This window comes from Canis lupus, chromosome 6, assembly GCF_003254725.2.
Source record: "Canis lupus dingo isolate Sandy chromosome 6, ASM325472v2, whole genome shotgun sequence".
Classification (NCBI taxonomy): Eukaryota; Metazoa; Chordata; class Mammalia; order Carnivora; family Canidae; genus Canis; species Canis lupus.
In genome coordinates, this window is record NC_064248.1 from 58,932,367 (window position 1) to 58,949,688 (window position 17,322).

Genomic DNA, 17,322 nt, shown 5'->3' on the forward strand with positions numbered 1-17,322 from the left:
CCAGGGTTTTGGTGACAGAAGGTTCTTCTTTTTCTCTTTTGTCTCTTGACAAATATCCAGTCGTCTAGTAGCAGACTCGACTTTTTTTTTCTCTTTGTAGTTTTTCTCATCTGTGTGAGAAAATTTGTTCTTACTTGTCCTTCCTTTTCCTAAAATGCACTTAGCCTTCTTTTATACAAGGTTTAAGTTTTTCTGTGTCATTGCCTGTCAATGGAATGCCTTTCTCTCCTGCTGAATGTGCATGCATTAAATTAGCAATTTTTCTAGAAACTTCTACATGGTTGAGCAAATCTGGCCTTTTCCACTTAAGAGTAATTAATATTGGGAAAATTACACAACCAGTATGTGCCTCAATTTCCTCATTTGGGGGACACTTAAGTGGTTCAGCGGTTGAGCAGCTGTCTTTGGCTCAGGGCATGATCCTGGGTTTCAGGAATCGAATCCCATATCCAGCTCCCTGGGAGGAGCCTGCTTCTCCCTCTGCCTATATCTTTGCCTCTCTCTGTGCATCTCTCATGAATAAATTAATAAAATCTTAAAAAAAAAAGTCCTTATTTGTAAAAGGCAATTGTACCTAGCTCATAGGGTTGTTGTAAGACCAAATAAAAAAATAAAGTATTTCACACAATGACTAGAACTTAATAAGATATTAACAGATGTTAAGTCGTTATTATTGAGATTTGGTAGAGCATGTCAATTACTGCCATCGGAACAGGCTCATATGAGGGGATAGGACCTGACAATAAACCACCCACAGAGGAGCTGGACCCTGATGCATATGCTCAGCTGGGGTTCATGTTGTCAGGTAAGTAGACTTTCCAAAAAATACAGTCAGGTTCCACTAGGCAAATAGTCAGCAACAGAACGGTAGCAGGGAGTTCTGGCATTTGAGCAAGATGCATCAATGAAGACTTGAGGAAGATTTGTCAATGGATGTGAAGGCTCAACTGCCTGGGCCGATTTCTAGGACAGGCCTCCAGTCCTTCAGACATGACCTTCAGAAGAAGCCCTGGAAAGGAAAAGGAATATAGGCAAATAATGAAGATGGGCAGAAGCCAACTGCAAGTGAAGGAAGTAGATGCTCAAACTGGAAATTCAGTGAAGGCCCAGATACCAGGAGTGGGGCTTAGCGCCAGAATCAGATTCAGAACAAAGGGAGCAACAGGTAGGTCTGGGATGCGGGGCTAGAGCAGTCCTGGGCCAGGCCTTGGGATCCTGGCAGCCAGGGGGACCTGGATCTAGATCTAGTGATGCTGGGTGGGGAGAAATAGAGAGTTGAGGAACTAAGCTGAGCTGGATCCTTTAAAATTTATTTTATTAATCTATATTAGATTTATAACCTCTGAGAGTTTAGAGAGCTGTGGGTATGTAGGTCTCTGGATGTAGCACTTAATTAATATCTTATCCTGCTACTACCGTGAAGGGTTATAGAGATAATTAAAAATGGATGTGAAGGTGATTTTTAAGTTTTTTTTTAAAAGCTTTTAAAATGTAAGGCATTGTTGCCATTATTTATAATCATACTTTTTCATGATAGCAGTGTAATTTCCTATTAAAATTTTTTCATGATTTAGGCTGAATAATATTTCCATTATAGTAAGTACAACTGGTATATTGAATAACCACGGTTTGAGAAATGCAATAAGAAAAGCAATTTTATTTTTGCTCCTATTGTCACCTTAGTGTATTCAGTAAGAGAAATGTTTTTCCTGCTACTGGATAAAAGCTCAAGGGGGCTTAATGATAGGAAGTCCCATGTTTGCTTTAACTTTCAAAACAGAGCTTGATTCAGAAATGAGCATGTCTAGTCCAAATTTTAGTTTTCATTTCAAGGTAAGGCTTCCTTCCCTTCTCTCTCCAGCCTCCTATCCTGAGCTGCTTCCTAGCAATCTTGGCAGGGAGGAACCAGGTTGCTCCTCCCACCAAGGTACCCTCAGGTCTCTCCTGAACATAACACTATAAAGCACGGAGCTCAGGGAGGGACAAGGGGAGAGAGAACAAAAAGTACCTACTTGTTAGGTACTTTCATTCTCTCGTTTTCCTTTCAGGGTGGCTGATGTTTAGAGTTGACTTTCTCTCTCTGGGACCAGCCTGAACTCTTTGATAGCTCACCTGTCCGGCCTGTCCTACCTCAACTCCCACAGAGTGTAATGCTCCCCATTCTGTTGGTGACAGGCACTCCTTAGCTTCCAATTGCCAGCAGTCCAGTCCAAGCCCAGACTCTCTGGGGACCTCTTGCTCTCTGGCCAAAGCCGTGATTGAACAGGTAAGATCCCTTTAAAAATGATTCCAAGACTAGCTCTCATTTTCTGTTAATGAGTCAACAGCAGCAAATCTCTTAGATATTTCTGTCTTGACCTTCAGACCAGTCGCCTCAGTATCCCATCAGAGTGCTCGGATTTGGGTCACACCCCAGCTCAGGGAACGTGGGTTGGTCTCCCAGGGGCTCCGTGAAGGTTTCCTCACCTCACTGGAAGAAGGCCAAAACTCTTTTCATTTTTTTTTTTAAAGATTTTATTTATTTATTCATGAGAGACAGAGAGAGAGAGGCAGAGACACAGGCAGAGGGAGAAGCAGGCTCCATGCAGGGAGCCCGACGTGGGACTCCATCCTGGGACTTCAGGATCACGCCCTGGGCCGAAGGCAGGCGCTAAACCACTGAGCCACCCAGGAATCCCCAAAACTCTTTTCAGTAGGTGAAATTTCTTTATGATTCCATTCTCGCAGTATACTCTCTATGTCTTATATCATTCCAGGAGGTGAAGGGTTTTATTTTTAAAAATATTTATTTATTTTAGGGAGAGAGAAAGCAAGTAGGAAGAGCGGCAGAGGAAGAACCCTGAAGCAGACTCCCTGCTGAGAGTGGGAGTCCACTGTGGGTCTTGACCTCACAATTCTGAGAACATGACCTGAGCCAAAATCAAGATTTGGACTGTTAACTAACTGAACCACCCAGGTGCCCCTAGGTGAGGGGTTTTACAAGTGCTGTAACGGTTCTCATAGATATACTTGCAAATGTATATACAGTCTGACATCTCATTTTGGAATTAAATATCAATTGAAACAGATGTTTAAGAAACAATTACATCACCTTCCTGCCAGCCCTTACCCACTGCCTTATTAAAGACTCTGCGGCATCTATTAATAGCTACTTCAAGACACTTTGGGCTTTCATCAGTGTTTTTCTCGGTGCCCACTACTCAGTTCCTAAGCCACTCCCACACCTTAGATTTTTGTTGTGGCAACCTCCCACTTCCAGATACCAAGATCTATAGTAGTTGTCCACTTTGTAATAAATTACTCCCAAACACTACAGCTTTAAACAACAAATATTGATTATCTCAGTTTCTGAAGGTCAGGAAGCTTGGAGCGGCTTAGCTGATAGTTCCGTTGCAAGATGTCTCACATGGTTGTAGTTCGACTATCAGCTGGGCTGCAGCCTATGAAGGCTGGGCTGGGGTTGGGCTTCCATTTCCACACTCATTCCCCTGGCTTCTCCTCCTCACATGAGCCTCTTTCCACAAGCCTGCTATGACATGGTTTCTCCCTGGGTCAGTGATCCAGGACAGAAGCAGCACATTCCTGATGAGGAAGCTGTAGATATTTTACACTCTAATCTCAGAACTGAATACCATCACATCTGCTCTATCCAAATCATGAGAAATTAGTCATTAAAACTCACCTACACTCAAGGGGAAGGGAATTAAGCCTTACCTCTTGAAGGGAGGAGATTCAAAGAACTTGTGGGCATACCTTCAAAACCACTGCAAGCAACATGTTGACTGAGGAACATCTTCCTAGAATCTAAAACAGCATCCAGCATTGAAGATGTTTTAACCTCTTTGTTTCCCAGTTGTCTGATTTTAAAGTATAAAATATCTTAATCCCGCCCTTAAAAAAAAGGCTTAAGTAATATTAGTTATATGAAGGCATTAAAGGAATTGATCATTAAATTTCACAATCTACCTTAGGCAAATATTAAAGGAAAAAGAAATCTTGCATGCATGGCTAATTTATAAAGCATTGACATCAGTGAATTGAGCATATTCTCGCATCAGAAGTGAGAATGGACAACCCCTACTTCTGGCTTTTTCTTTCTTTCAGATTTCTTTCTTTCATAATATGTGGTCAAAGGGTTTTCATCACCTACCTTGTCATTGTAAATACTTCCTCTTTGTTGATTTCTAGTTAACTTTGAACAATCAATGTAATACAACCTGAATAAGTCTGATAAAGAGAAAATCCATGAACTTGAAAAAGATAGATAAAAATTATACAAAATACAATGAAATATTACAGATATAGTATAGACATGGCATATCTGTTCATTCTTTTTTTTTTTTTTTATCTGTTCATTCTTTAGAGAGGTACATAATTGTTATAGAACCTTGCCAATTGTAATCTTCATTCACATTTTTAATTTTTCTACATAAATGCTGAGCAGGATAGTGTTAATCCAGTAAGTAGGTAACATGTAATGGTCATAAAGGGTTGGAATGGTTCTAGAATAGTTATGTTGTCATCCATAATTATTCTAGTAGGAACTGGAGTTCACTAGAAGAACTGAGGATAGGAGAAAAAATTTATTCTAGTCTTCCCTAATATATCCATGTGAGCTGTTTAAATTGAGTATTCAACATCAACATCCTGAAAAGGAAGAGAGCTACTTATTAAGTAGAGTCGACAAACAGGAAAAGTAGTCACCGATTACCTAATTTTCTTAGTTTACCCTTGTTGGTCTAGGGAAGAAAACTGTACAGGATTTGGAATGGTTGCAGCTAGTGATGAAGATGATGTTAGCATTTCTCTCATGGCACTTGATGGCCTTAGATCTCATTGCCTTGGAATCAGCCATTCTGCTCCTCACAACACCCTCTTGTGGCCACAGTTCAATCTTCTTAGAGAATTTCTCCCTGCTTCCCACAGATCCTTCTTCCAGTTACATCAGAAACCAAAGATTATTTCTCAAGGATTACTTACTCCTACAACCAACTCATCAGAGTGGGAATCTAATAATTATGGAGTCACATGCTTTGCTTTATGTGTTCAACAGGTGTAGGAATCAAGACATTGTTGTCATCACTGACAGGCTGGATTGTTACTATTATTCTCTTGTACCTGGAGTCCATAAAATAATTCAAGGTTTGTTCTCCTTCCTTGTTTTTTTCCTCAATGCATGATAATTGTAAGCAGAAATTCAAGACATCACTATATATGTATATTTACAAAATCATAATATTATAGGAAATAATAACTTTAGCAAAAATCTCAACAATTTTCATGAATCATTCCATCATTGTGATATTTGGAGATATATGGAACAGTCTACACTACCAGAAGGAAATAAGGTCATTAGAAAAGTAAAGATCTCTGATGGTGATTTGTCATAGTAACGAAAGAGGAATTTCCTAAGCATCAAACTTAAGTCTGTAACGCACTGATTTACTACGGTTTTTATGATTATTATAGCAGATGCTATATATCATCATTAATATTTTGTCAATCAAAAAAATTCTTATCAACTCATAATTTCCTACAATTTTACTATAATAAATAAAAATAAAGGAATACTTTTTTCCATATATTTCCCATATTTTTCCATACTTCTAGTTTTTAATTTAAAAAAGAGAAGTATGACTGAATTCAGAAAAATGAACGAATTATTAATGTCCCGCTCAACCAACTATCACAAAGTCAACTCAGCTGTATAATTACCACCCAGGCCAAAAGACAAGAGTATTATCTTCATTCATCTTTCAATCCATGGCTACTTCCTTCTTTCCCAGGAGTGTACATTATCCTGACTTCCAGCATCATTTTGGCAGATTTACAACTTTATATGAAAGGAATCATACAGCATATATTTTTAGTGTTTGGCTTCTTTCGCTCACCATTGTATTTGTGGAGTCATCTATATTGGGATGAGCTACAGTTCTTCCATTTTAATTGGTATATAGTACCTCATTTTATAAATGTATATATTATACTATACAATTATTCAGTTTGTGTTAGTAGACATTTGAATTATTTTCAGTTATTTAGTAGAAACGAGGCTATTATGAATGTTCTTGAGCGTGTCTTTTGGTGCACATATGCATGCATAAATCTGGCTATAAATCTGGAGGCAGTTCACTGGGAAGGGCTGGTTTCATGCATATGCATCTTGTCCAGTCCCAGAGGATCCTAGCTCACAAGGACCCTGCACTTGATTAAAGGCTCTATCGTTACTGTCCTGAAATTCTTACTCATTTTATCTTGAAACTTGAGTTTTGTAAATGAAATTGGATGCATAACCAGAAGAGAAAGCCATAATATGCACGATCCTAGTTCATTGTGGCTTTGTTTGCATGTGACCAATATCCCACAAGCCTAGAATTCTGAGGAGTGGCTATTCACGGGGTCCAACAAGACTCAAAAGAAGTTAAGTATGTGACAGCTACAGACTGACTAAGGGGTGCTGACGGACTTGACAGGCTGTGCTTTCTTTCGATGAGAACTTGCATCAGATGCAGAAAGAGGCAATGGTTTCCAAGAAACACAACTTCCCTTTAGTAGCTAACCACTTCATTCTGAAAATGCTGACAGGGTAGGAAAAGGCAAGATGGGACAAACTCTAGTTGCTCTTCTCTTAGTCACAAGTAGGCCACAGGTAGAGAATGTGAACATACGTGGAAGTGAATGGAAACAGCAGTTAGTTTTGTGCAGTTTCCACTGCTTTGATAGAATAAAACAATATGCGTGGATGGGTTATAAAATACAAGTTGTGAAATTTTGGTCATTCCACATATGAGTTAAATGCCCTTATATTTGTGCTTAAAACTGGCGTCATACAGGGGCTACTGGGTGGCTCAGTTGGTGAAGCATCTGACTCCTTTAAAAAAAAAAAAAAAGATTATTTATTTATTAGAGACAGAGAGAGAGAGGCAGAGGCACAGGCAGAGGGAGAAGTAGGCTCCATGCAGGGAGCCCGATGTGGGACTCGATTCCCAGGTCTCCAGGTTAGAGTTTCTATGGTATATCATTTTTCCATCATTTTAATATCAACTCTTTATTATTATATTTTAGAGCTGAAGAACAGAACATTTGAACTTCATTTATATTCTCTCCCTATTTAAATGTTTTTTGCAGTGATTTTAATTTTCTTTATAATTAAGACTCGGATATTATTTCAAATTTTTACATTTTTATTGTGGTAAAATATAGATAACATAAAACTCACATCTCACTTCTTTTTTTTAATTTTTTTTAAAAATTTATTTATGATAGTCACAGAGAGAGAGAGAGAGAGGCAGAGACACAGGCAGAGGGAGAAGCAGGCTCCATGCACCGGGAGCCCGACGTGGGATTCGATCCCGGGTCTCCATGATTGCACCCTGGGCCAAAGGCAGGCGCCAAACCGCTGCGCCACCCAGGGATCCCCACATCTCACTTCTTAAACAATTTTTTTATTTTGAAGATTTTATTTATTCATTTGAGAGAGAGAGTGAGTGTGTGGTGGGGGGTGGGAGAAAGAATCTCAAGCAGATGAGATGGGGCTCCATCTCACAACCTTGAAATCATCACCTGAGTGACACCAAGACATGGTTGCTTGGCCAACTGAGTCATCCAGGTGCCCCACATATCATTCACTTTTTTTTTGTTTTTTAAAGATATTATTATTTATTTATTCATGAGAGACCCACAGAGAGAGGCAGAGACATAGGCAGAGGGAGAAGCAGGCTTCCTGTGGGGAGCCCTATGCAGGACTTGATACAAGGATCTCAGGATCACACCCTGAGCCAAATGCAGATGCTGAACCACTGAGCCACTCAGGTACCCCCATCTCACTCACTTTTAAGTATACAGGTTAGTGGTATCAGGTGGGAATTTTTCATTCATTAACTCTGCAAATATTACTTCTGCCTCATTTTCTCATATCTTTTTCTCCCTGAAACTCAAGTATATGTTAAGTGTCACTGTATCCCCTCTCTTATATAATTTACTATATTTTTCATCTTTTGTCTCTGTGATTTATTTTGGCTTTTTTCTTATGCTCTATTGTCATTCCCCCAAACCCCTCTTCAGCAGTAATAGAAGGCAGTCTAATTGGCCCCTAATTTATCCACTGAGTTCTTAATTCCAGTGGTTTTATTTTTTTAATTCTACAATCTCCATGTGATTCTCTTATCTCCTTATAATAATTTTCTATTGTGGCAAAATATACATAACATACAATTTACCATTTTAATAATTATTTATGTGTACAGTTCAGTGGTATTAAGTACATTCACATTGTTGTGCTACCATCACCACCATCCATCTCCAGAACTTTTTCATGTTTCCAAATGGAAACTTCATACCCATTAGACTGCGACTCCTTATTCCCCCCTCTTTAGCCCCAGACAACCACCATTCCACTTTGTCTCTGGTTTTGATTACTGTAGTTACCTCATATAAGTGGAATCACACAATATTTGTCTTTTTGTGACTTCAGGGTTCATCCGTGTTGTATCCTTTGGCAGAATTTCCTTCCTCTTTTGAGATCCTTAAAAAAAAAAAAAAAGATTTTTGGTTCTTGGAAAACTCAATCTTTAAAAAAATTTCTTTAACCATGTTAATCATAACTTTTAAAAAGTACATATTTGGTCATTCATTATTTGTATCTCTTGTGTACTTATTTTTCTTATTTGGTGTTTCTTTGACCTGCCTCATCCTATGGCTTGTTACTTTTGATGGAGTATTGAACACTGAAAATTAAGTTAGAATATTATAGAGATTGTTAGATCTTTAGGATGATGTCATATTCTTCTAGAGAGGATTTATGTTTGCAAACCCAGATATCTAATCAGGAATTGATGTATTCAAAGCTGAACAACAGTCCTTGAAGGGCCTGACCCTTCCAGATAATACCTTATTTGTATTGTAGGGTCCTTTGGGATTCCAATAAGACGCTAATGGACCATCAGGATCTTCAATCCTTGGCAGGTCCTGAAAGCTCATTTTGTCCTGCTAACCATGTGAATTTGTTTACATCATGGCTCAGCTTCTTGGCCTCTCACTTGTTGCTACTGGGATTGGTGGATATCCCTTGCAGACAAGCAGCCCCACTGCCTGGCTTAACCCTATGGGTTTCTTTTTCCAGAATTTGGCCACCTAATTTTTCTTTACCTTTTTAATGCTCTGATGCCTTAAAACATATGTTTGCATATTTTTTCCACTTCTTTTAGTTGTTGTATGTGGGAGGGCTGACCTGATTACTTTGTCATTGCAAGAAGTGGAGGTTAAGACTAGTGTGCTTTACTCTTTTATTCAATGTCCAAAATATTCTATGCTTTGCATAAAGTAACACATCTTTATGACTAAATGTGCAATTCTGGTTTTGAGAAGGAGAAGACTATGTGAACAAATCAACGAATTTTGGAAGGTTTCACATTTTGTTCCCATGGAAAATTCTTTATTTACTTAACTAAATGCCTTTGCCATGCTTACACCACTTTGTAAATATATGCATTTTAATTGTATATGTTTATGTTATTTCTGTTCTCCTTGTAGTTCAAGAATTGACTCAACTCCATTTCTACCATGAAACCTTTCTAGATATATCAAGGCAAAATAGTTGCTTCCTCTTTAGGACTTCCATATTGTAATGGCTGTAAAACTACACTGTAACAATCTATCTTTTATTTTCACTGTACAATTTAAGCTTTTGGGAAGAAGAAATTGTGTCTCACCAAAATATATACACGCTAAAACATCTAACATACTATTTTGCATATAACGGAAGCTTAATATATATTTGCTAAATGTGGCATCTGGCTGGCTCAGTCAGTAGAGCATGTGACTCTTGATATCAGGGTCATGAGTTCAAGCTTCATGTTGGGCGTGGAGTCTACTTAAAAAAAATAACATATCTATGCACTAATAAATGGAGGGATGAATGAATAAATAAGGATGTTGAAGTGCAGTTAGGGGAATGTTGACTGGAATAAGAAGAGCTAGGTTTATGTGCCATCACTGCCTTGGCTAAGTGTTTTAAATGTTTTCTCAGTATCTTCACTTGTAATATCAGAATAAATGCCACCTCAGGGAGTTTTGGGGCTTAAAAGTATAATTTATCTATATGTGCCTGCAAAACAAGATACAAATATAAGGTGGCCACTTACAGTTTTGAAATGTGGGAAGGGGGGCAGCCCCGGTGGCTCAGCGGTTTAGCACCACCTTTGGTCCAGGGCGTGATCCTGGAGACCCAGATCCCAGGCTCCCTGCATGGAGCCTGCTTCTCCCTCTGCCTGTGTCTCTGACTCTGCCTCTCTCTCTCTCTCTCTTTCCTGTGTCTCTCATGAATAAGTAAATACAATCTTAAAAAAAAAAAGAAATGTGGGAAGGGGAAAATATATGACTATACAAGAAACTCAAGGCAAGGGAACAAGGTGGTGGGTAGACAGGATAGGAATTTGACTTTTATCACTACACCCATTTGAATTTTGAACCATATGGATATTTTAACTATTAAAAACAAAATGAATAGAATTTAAGAAAAAATATAATGTACCATTACTCTGTTTTGTATCAGAGTAGTTGGCTCAGCAAAAACATTTGTTGTGCTGATTGCAGTGATTGGGAGTCTTATCTAAACAATTAGTTTTATAGATAGAAGTTTCAATAATTTGTGAATTAGTTACTTGGATTATTTATTTTCTCGAGAGTTCTTACTTTTTTTTTTTTTTAATTTTTATTTATTTATGATAGGCACACAGTGAGAGAGAGAGAGAGGCAGAGACAGAGGCAGAGGGAGAAGCAGGCTCCATGCACCGGGAGCCTGACGTGGGATTTGATCCTAGGTCTCCAGGATCACGCCCTGGGCCAAAGGCAGGCGCTAAACCGCTGCGCCACCCAGGGATCCCGAGAGTTCTTACTTTTAATATGTATATCCTAGCACAGAGCCTGGAGCATATATTGATTATTTCTTAAATTCGTGGTGCAGTTTAGGTTTGTTAGTGTAATCTAGATTTGGGGTCAAATCTAGGATCAAATCTTGGGATCAAAAGGGGTCAAAAAGCTAGAGATTTCTGGCATGTAAACTTCCTCGTCACTTAATACATGATTTAGAAAGGTTTCCTGAATACCCTTCTACAAATAGAGAGATTTGGGTGGAGGGGGGCATCCAGCAGGGAAGGGCAGATAACCATATACTCTTGGTGAGGAATACTGTCTTCCTGCGCTGGCCTTGCAGCATTGATAGAGATGCCTATGACTTACTGAGAGGATAGGTCCTCAATCACCTTATTCAATCATCAAATTTGGTGATAAATGCAGTGACACATGTGCCAGACAGATGGTTGTTTCCTCCAGAATTTCTATAGAGGTTTTCTGAGTCCACTTTTCAATCACTTACTGTATTTCTTAATCTCCAGAAACCTTTCCTAGTCTTTGGTTTTGTCTGTGTTCTAGCCATTTCCAATTTCATGAGATGACCAATGAAAACAGACTGGGATCTGAAATCCAATCCAAAAAAATATTGCTCTCTTTAAATAGTTCTTGTTGAAATTTAGTGCACAAGGGACTGAGACCAGTGCCTAGTTTGAGGATGGAAGTGGGCTCTGGAGCTCATTCATCTATGTCTTGCCCAGGTTGGCAGGAATTAAAAAAAAAAAAAAATGAACTTGACTTTGTCTCCAGCTATTGTAAAATGATTTCTGACTTTTTAAACTTCTTTTATTCTCCTTTTCAAACACTGAAGCTTCCCTAAATTTAATTTATGCTGTTTTAAACTAAATAAACTGAGAAAGACTTTGGGAAGAATATTTTCTATTTATAATTTGTTTAGATATCCTAGTTTCTTAATCACATCTCTCAAAAGACTCAGGTTTTTTTTTTTTTGTCTTAACCTTTCAAAATCTGTTATATTACGCTTGAGAGGTAAATGGGATGTTTGCCAGAGCCCTGTTACTTCCAAATTTGAACATCAAAAATAAGTCACTACAGGCATTATATTGACAAAAGATTCATAGTCTCTACTAAGCTGCAAGTAATAAGAACTTGTTATTTAGCTTCAGCTTGATTAAAAAAACTGAGCAAGTCATTATACATTCATGACTTTTGGTTCTGTTGCTCAATGTAAAATATAATATGAACCAATTTTCTAGCTGTTTCAGTTATGTATTATAAATTGGGGTGGTTTGTTACATGGCAGTAAATAACTAAAACAACAGGCAGTAACAACTATTCTTTTTCTCATGATTCTGCATTTTGGGCAGGACTCAGTGGGGATGGCTTGACTTTGTTCATATGATGTTGCCTGAGGTGATTCGATTGAAGACAGAACATTTACAAGATTAACTTGCCAAGTCTAGTGCCTCACCTGGGGTGGCTGGATCAGTTGGAGATTGCCTGGGCTTCTGTCTTTTCCCTCAAAATCTCTTATTACTTAGGGCTTCTCCATATATACACGGTGTCTATATATTTTTTATTGGTCTAACTATCTAATCTATCATCTATCTATTCATCCATCTATTCTTCCGTGAACCCACCTATTCATCCAAGTGGCTGCTCCTGTCTAACATGATAGCTGAGCTTTTTTATATGGCTGCTACCTTCGAAAAGAGTAAAAACAGGAACTATCATGGTTTTTTTTTTAATACCTAGGCCTTGAACTGTCAAAGAGTCACTTCTGTCATATAATTTTTGACAAAAAAACTCACAAGTACAATCTAGATTCGAAGAGAAGAGAAATGACTCCATTTCTTCAGGATGAAGTAGCCTGGGTATCCAGAGACAAGAGGATTTTGGCCATTGTTGGAAAGAATTTACCAGATCAAGATAGCAACATGGTCCACTAACATTATCTTGATGAGTTTCTTTACTTGTATGTCTGTATTTTTAGGTAGAGAAAGAACATGTGAATGGAGGAGGGGAGAGACAAAGGGAGAGGGAGAGAGAATCCCAAGCAGGCTCCATGCCCAGCCCAGGGCCCAATGTGGGGCGCAATCTCATGACCCCGAGATCATGACCTGAGCTAAAATCAACAAATGCTTAACTGACTGAGCCACCCAGATGCCCCTGAGTTCTTAAAAAGGGATCAGCACATTCCCTTAAAATGTGTCCTTTTATGACTTTGGCCTTTTAAAGTTTTTTTGTTTTTGTTTTTGTTTTTGTTCATAGAGACAGAGAGAGAGGCAGAGGCACAGGCAGAGGGAGAAGCAGGCTCCATGCAGGGAGCCCAACGTGGGACTTGATCCCGAGTCTCCAGGATCACGCCCTGGGCTGCAGGCGGCGCTAAACCGCTGCGCCACCGGGGCTGCCCGACTTTGGCCTTTTAATATTTATCTGATTATTATCAATATGTACAGAGTTTTTTTTTTTTTTTTTGCGCTTTTCACATTACAGATTAGATGTTTAAGTTTGCTTTCCTTATTACATTTTTTAATAATAATTACACATTTTCTTTTTAAAAAACATTTAATTAATTAATTAATTAATTAATTAATTAATTTAAAAACAATGTCAGAGAGAGAGAGAGGCAGAGACACAGGCAGAGGGAGAAGCGGGCTCCATGCAGGGAGCCCGACATGGGACTCGATCCGGGGTCTCCAGGATCATGCCCTGGGCTGAAGGCGGTGGTAAATCGCTAAGCCACCCGGGCTGCCCTACACATACTTTCATGAACACCACACCACACCACATACACACACACAATCGTTTCTATAATAAGACAGATCTAGGGTTTAATTCCAGATTTTTTTTTAAAGATTTTATTTGTTTATTCATGAGAGACACAGAGAGAGACAGGCGGAGACACAGGCAGAGGGAGAAGCAGGCTCCATGCAGGGAGCCCGATGTGGGACTCGATCCTGAGTCTCCAGGATCACGCCCTGGGCCAAAGGCTCAACCGCTGAGCCCCCCGGGCGTCCCTAATTCCAGATTTTATAATACATTACCTGTATGGCTTTGGGCAAGCTATTAAAACCATGATTCAGTTTCCTAAACTGCAAATTGGATTGAAAGAATTATCTATTGATAGCATAGTTCTGAGGTTTAAATGAGATGAGCAGTATTTGGTATATAAACCTTTAATCATTATTATTATATCTTCTCTTACAATTTCAAGTTCATTTATAAAACAGTGTTTATTTTCACTCTTACTTTTCAAGGCTCCTTATAGTTCGAGCAACCAGCTGAATGGTGGTGCCATTTCCTGAGCTGGGAAAGAGTGAGATAAGAATTTGTTTTGGGATAAATAATTTTGTGGGTAAGAAATGATCCCTGAGGCTATTAAGATGATATATGAATATATAGTCAATTGTGCACATATATTCATATACACATGAATACATTTAAGTGAATACAGCTACATAGCAAGACATGCAGACCCAGAGAGAGAGAAAGAGACGTGGGGGCAGGGATAATTTTTAAAACAATTATCCCAACTGATGATGGATGACTAAGAGCTATTCATTACTCTTTGCTCTCAAAGACAAGAGATTTTACCTTATTTATCTTTCTAGTCTCCATAACAAATGCCACTATCACCTCCATGTGATAGAGTATTCATATAATTTTTTACTAAATTGTGCTGGCATATTCCCTGTAGAGTTAGCTTGGCGAATAATCTGGAGACAATTTTTAGAGCTCCTTAGTATTCCACAGATTCAATTATACCCAGGGCAACTCATGCCTTTCATTTGCCAAGAGTTTTTAATACTTTTCTTTGCTTTTTTGAATATTGTAATAGAATAGGGAAGAACTTAAATGTATTTTCTTTATCTCTAAGGCCAATAACTGATAGTAGAATTTGAACAAACATATGTTTTATTACTTAATAGCATTTCGTGCTAATTAATATATATAATTTATAAAACATTTTCATAGTCGTTACAGAATTTGATAAAGATAAACCTTTGAGGTATCATCATTATGCCCATATGACAAAGGAGGAAACACGCTCAGAGAACTTAAGCGTGCAGCTAGTGTGCAGCGGAGCTAGGACTCAAGCACATGTCTTCTACTTCCAGAATCTAAGGTTTTATAGGAGCAGCAGTTTTGGGGATGTATATAAATTGAAGTCATTCCTGACTCCTATTACCAGGAATATTTTGAAATAACTCTTCGTATTTCAAAATTCCTAACTAAAATATTTTGATAATGTCCTTTTAAAATGTACCATCTGGGATCCCTGGGTGGTGCAGCGGTTTGGCGCCTGCCTTTGGCCCAGGGCGCGATCCTGGAGACCTGGGATCGAGTCCCACGTCGGGCTCCCGGTGCATGGAGCCTGCTTCTCCCTCTGCCTGCTTCTCCCTCTGCCTGTGTCTCTGCCTCTCTTTCATGAATAAATACATTAAAAATCTTTAAAAAAAAAAATGTACCATCTGTGATTCTTCAGGAACTTTTCATGGTGGCTCAGTGGCTTATTTTCAATTGTAGAAGTTACTAATTCATAATCAAAGTGAGCTACAATGCTAGTCAAAGAAACTCACCAACAGGTAAATCTTCCATTAAAGAAAGGACTTTCAGGTTTGTGATCGAAGTCTCTTTGTCTCTAGGCTCAGACCTCGCTTGGGGCAATAGGCAAAACGCACCAAGAAGGTCGGAATCACCGGTAAATACAGGACCCGTTATGGTGCCTCCCTCAGGAAATGGTGATGAAGATTGAAATAAGCCAGCGTGACAAGTACACTTGCTCCTTCTGTGGCAAAACCAAGATGAAAAGATGAGCATCTGGCATGAAAACCATAGCCAGTGGCACCTGCTATGGTTACATATCCACAACCTGCAATGGTTACATACCTGCAACTACAACACCATTTCTGCCCTCACACTGAAGTCTGCCATCAGAAGACTGGAGGAGATGAAAGACCAGTAGAAGCTCCACCATTTGAAACATTGCTAGTCTATAATAAATGGCTTAATTTATGTAATTTAAAAAAAAAAGAAAGGATTTTTAAAAGTGTTCTTTTGGCTAGTTCATTTTAAGATTTTTTTAAATTAAACTTATTCCCATTATAGCAAGCTGATGCTTATACCAGGCTGAGAAATTATTTTGACTAGCATATTGTCTTTACTCATAAACTCAAGTAATTAGGCATACAGAAAATCACGTTAAAAAGACCTTCTTCCCCTTCAGGGATTGACACGCATGATACAAAACTAGAATAAAGTGATTGGATCTATTTTGTCTTCCATTGTTGTTTAAAAATATAAACCTAGGGGCACCTGGGTGGCTCAGTTGATTAAATGACTGACTCAACTTTGGCTCAGATCATGATCTCAGGGGTGTGAGACAGAAGCATCCCTCCCCCGACAGCAAGAAGTTTGCTTGAGATTCTTTGCCCCTTCCTCTCTCTCCCCCTTTTCTCCTTCCCCCACGTATGTGCAAACTCTCTCTCAAAAAGATATACATACATACAAACATACATACATATACACATATACATAAACACCCAGCTTCTAGCCAACAAGAACTAACTTGAGACATTATGGGATGTTATTAATATTAAGCCAATGAAGATTCAATCCTGGTACTCAAAACGTGTTTTCACAAGGCAGGGAATTATATTTGATGTGAAAGTACCATGGTGTATTTTTCCAACTGAATAGAAATACATCCTGAATTTTTTAAAAAAAGATTTTATTTATTTACTCATGAGAGAGACACACACAGAAAAGCAGAGACACAGGCAGAGGGAGAAGCAGGCTCCCCACAGGGAGCCCGACATGAGACTCGATCCCGGGTCTCCAGGATCAGGCCCTGGACCACAGGCAGCGCTAAACCGCTGAGCCACCTGGGTTGCCCTGCCCTGCATTTTAGATAGCACAAAATAACCCCTGAGACTGTCACTCAAATTAAGAACGTATACACCGTTTGTCATTAGAAAGAAGTGTTCAGAATAATTTCTCATTCTTACTGTTATTTCTTTTTGACCTACAGGTTATTTAAAATACATGAAAATTTTTTTCTAGTTACCTTTTACTTTTTATTACTAGTTTAATTTATTGTGGCCAAATATATAGTCTGTGATTTCAACAATTTGACATTTGTTTGAGCATTGGCTTGAGGCTCTGTTATTAATAAGATCATGGAAAAATGGTAACTTTTTCATGAAATAAACATTTATCATTATGAAGAACTCTCTTTATCTCCTCTTTTCTCTGGCCCACCCTCTTCTCCTTCCACAGACTATACGTATATTGCTTAAGACAAAGCAAAATAAAGTGCCTCTTTATTTACAAAAAAATTAATACAATTACCCTGAAAAAAGATGTAATGGTTGACAAGAACCAAGTCAATCTCATGAAAAAATCCAGCTACCTCTCAAGTGAGCCCATAGGATGGGCACATTCGTGTAT

At 38.6% G+C, this 17,322-nt stretch overlaps 3 long non-coding RNA genes across 4 annotated transcripts; 2 read left to right on the top strand and 1 right to left on the bottom strand.

Moving 5' to 3' along the window:
* Positions 1–638: 638 nt before the first annotated feature.
* On the bottom strand, positions 639–5,060 carry LOC112640911 (uncharacterized). The gene is made up of 4 exons (XR_003124344.3): positions 4,388–5,060; positions 4,151–4,227; positions 3,715–3,804; positions 639–1,009 (listed from the first exon to the last, which is right to left on the bottom strand). It is a non-coding gene; the product is annotated as an uncharacterized LOC112640911 (long non-coding RNA).
* LOC125755323 (uncharacterized) lies at positions 1,581–3,587 on the top strand. The gene is made up of 3 exons (XR_007411527.1): positions 1,581–2,266; positions 2,512–2,692; positions 2,799–3,587. It is a non-coding gene; the product is annotated as an uncharacterized LOC125755323 (long non-coding RNA).
* Positions 4,352–17,102, top strand: LOC125755322 (uncharacterized). 2 transcript variants are annotated; one of them, XR_007411526.1, is made up of 2 exons: positions 4,352–5,949; positions 15,519–17,102. It is a non-coding gene; the product is annotated as an uncharacterized LOC125755322 (long non-coding RNA). The 2 variants fall into 2 exon arrangements; XR_007411525.1 differs by having other exon boundaries at positions 4,352–5,142.
* The last annotated feature ends 220 nt before the right edge of the window (positions 17,103–17,322 follow it).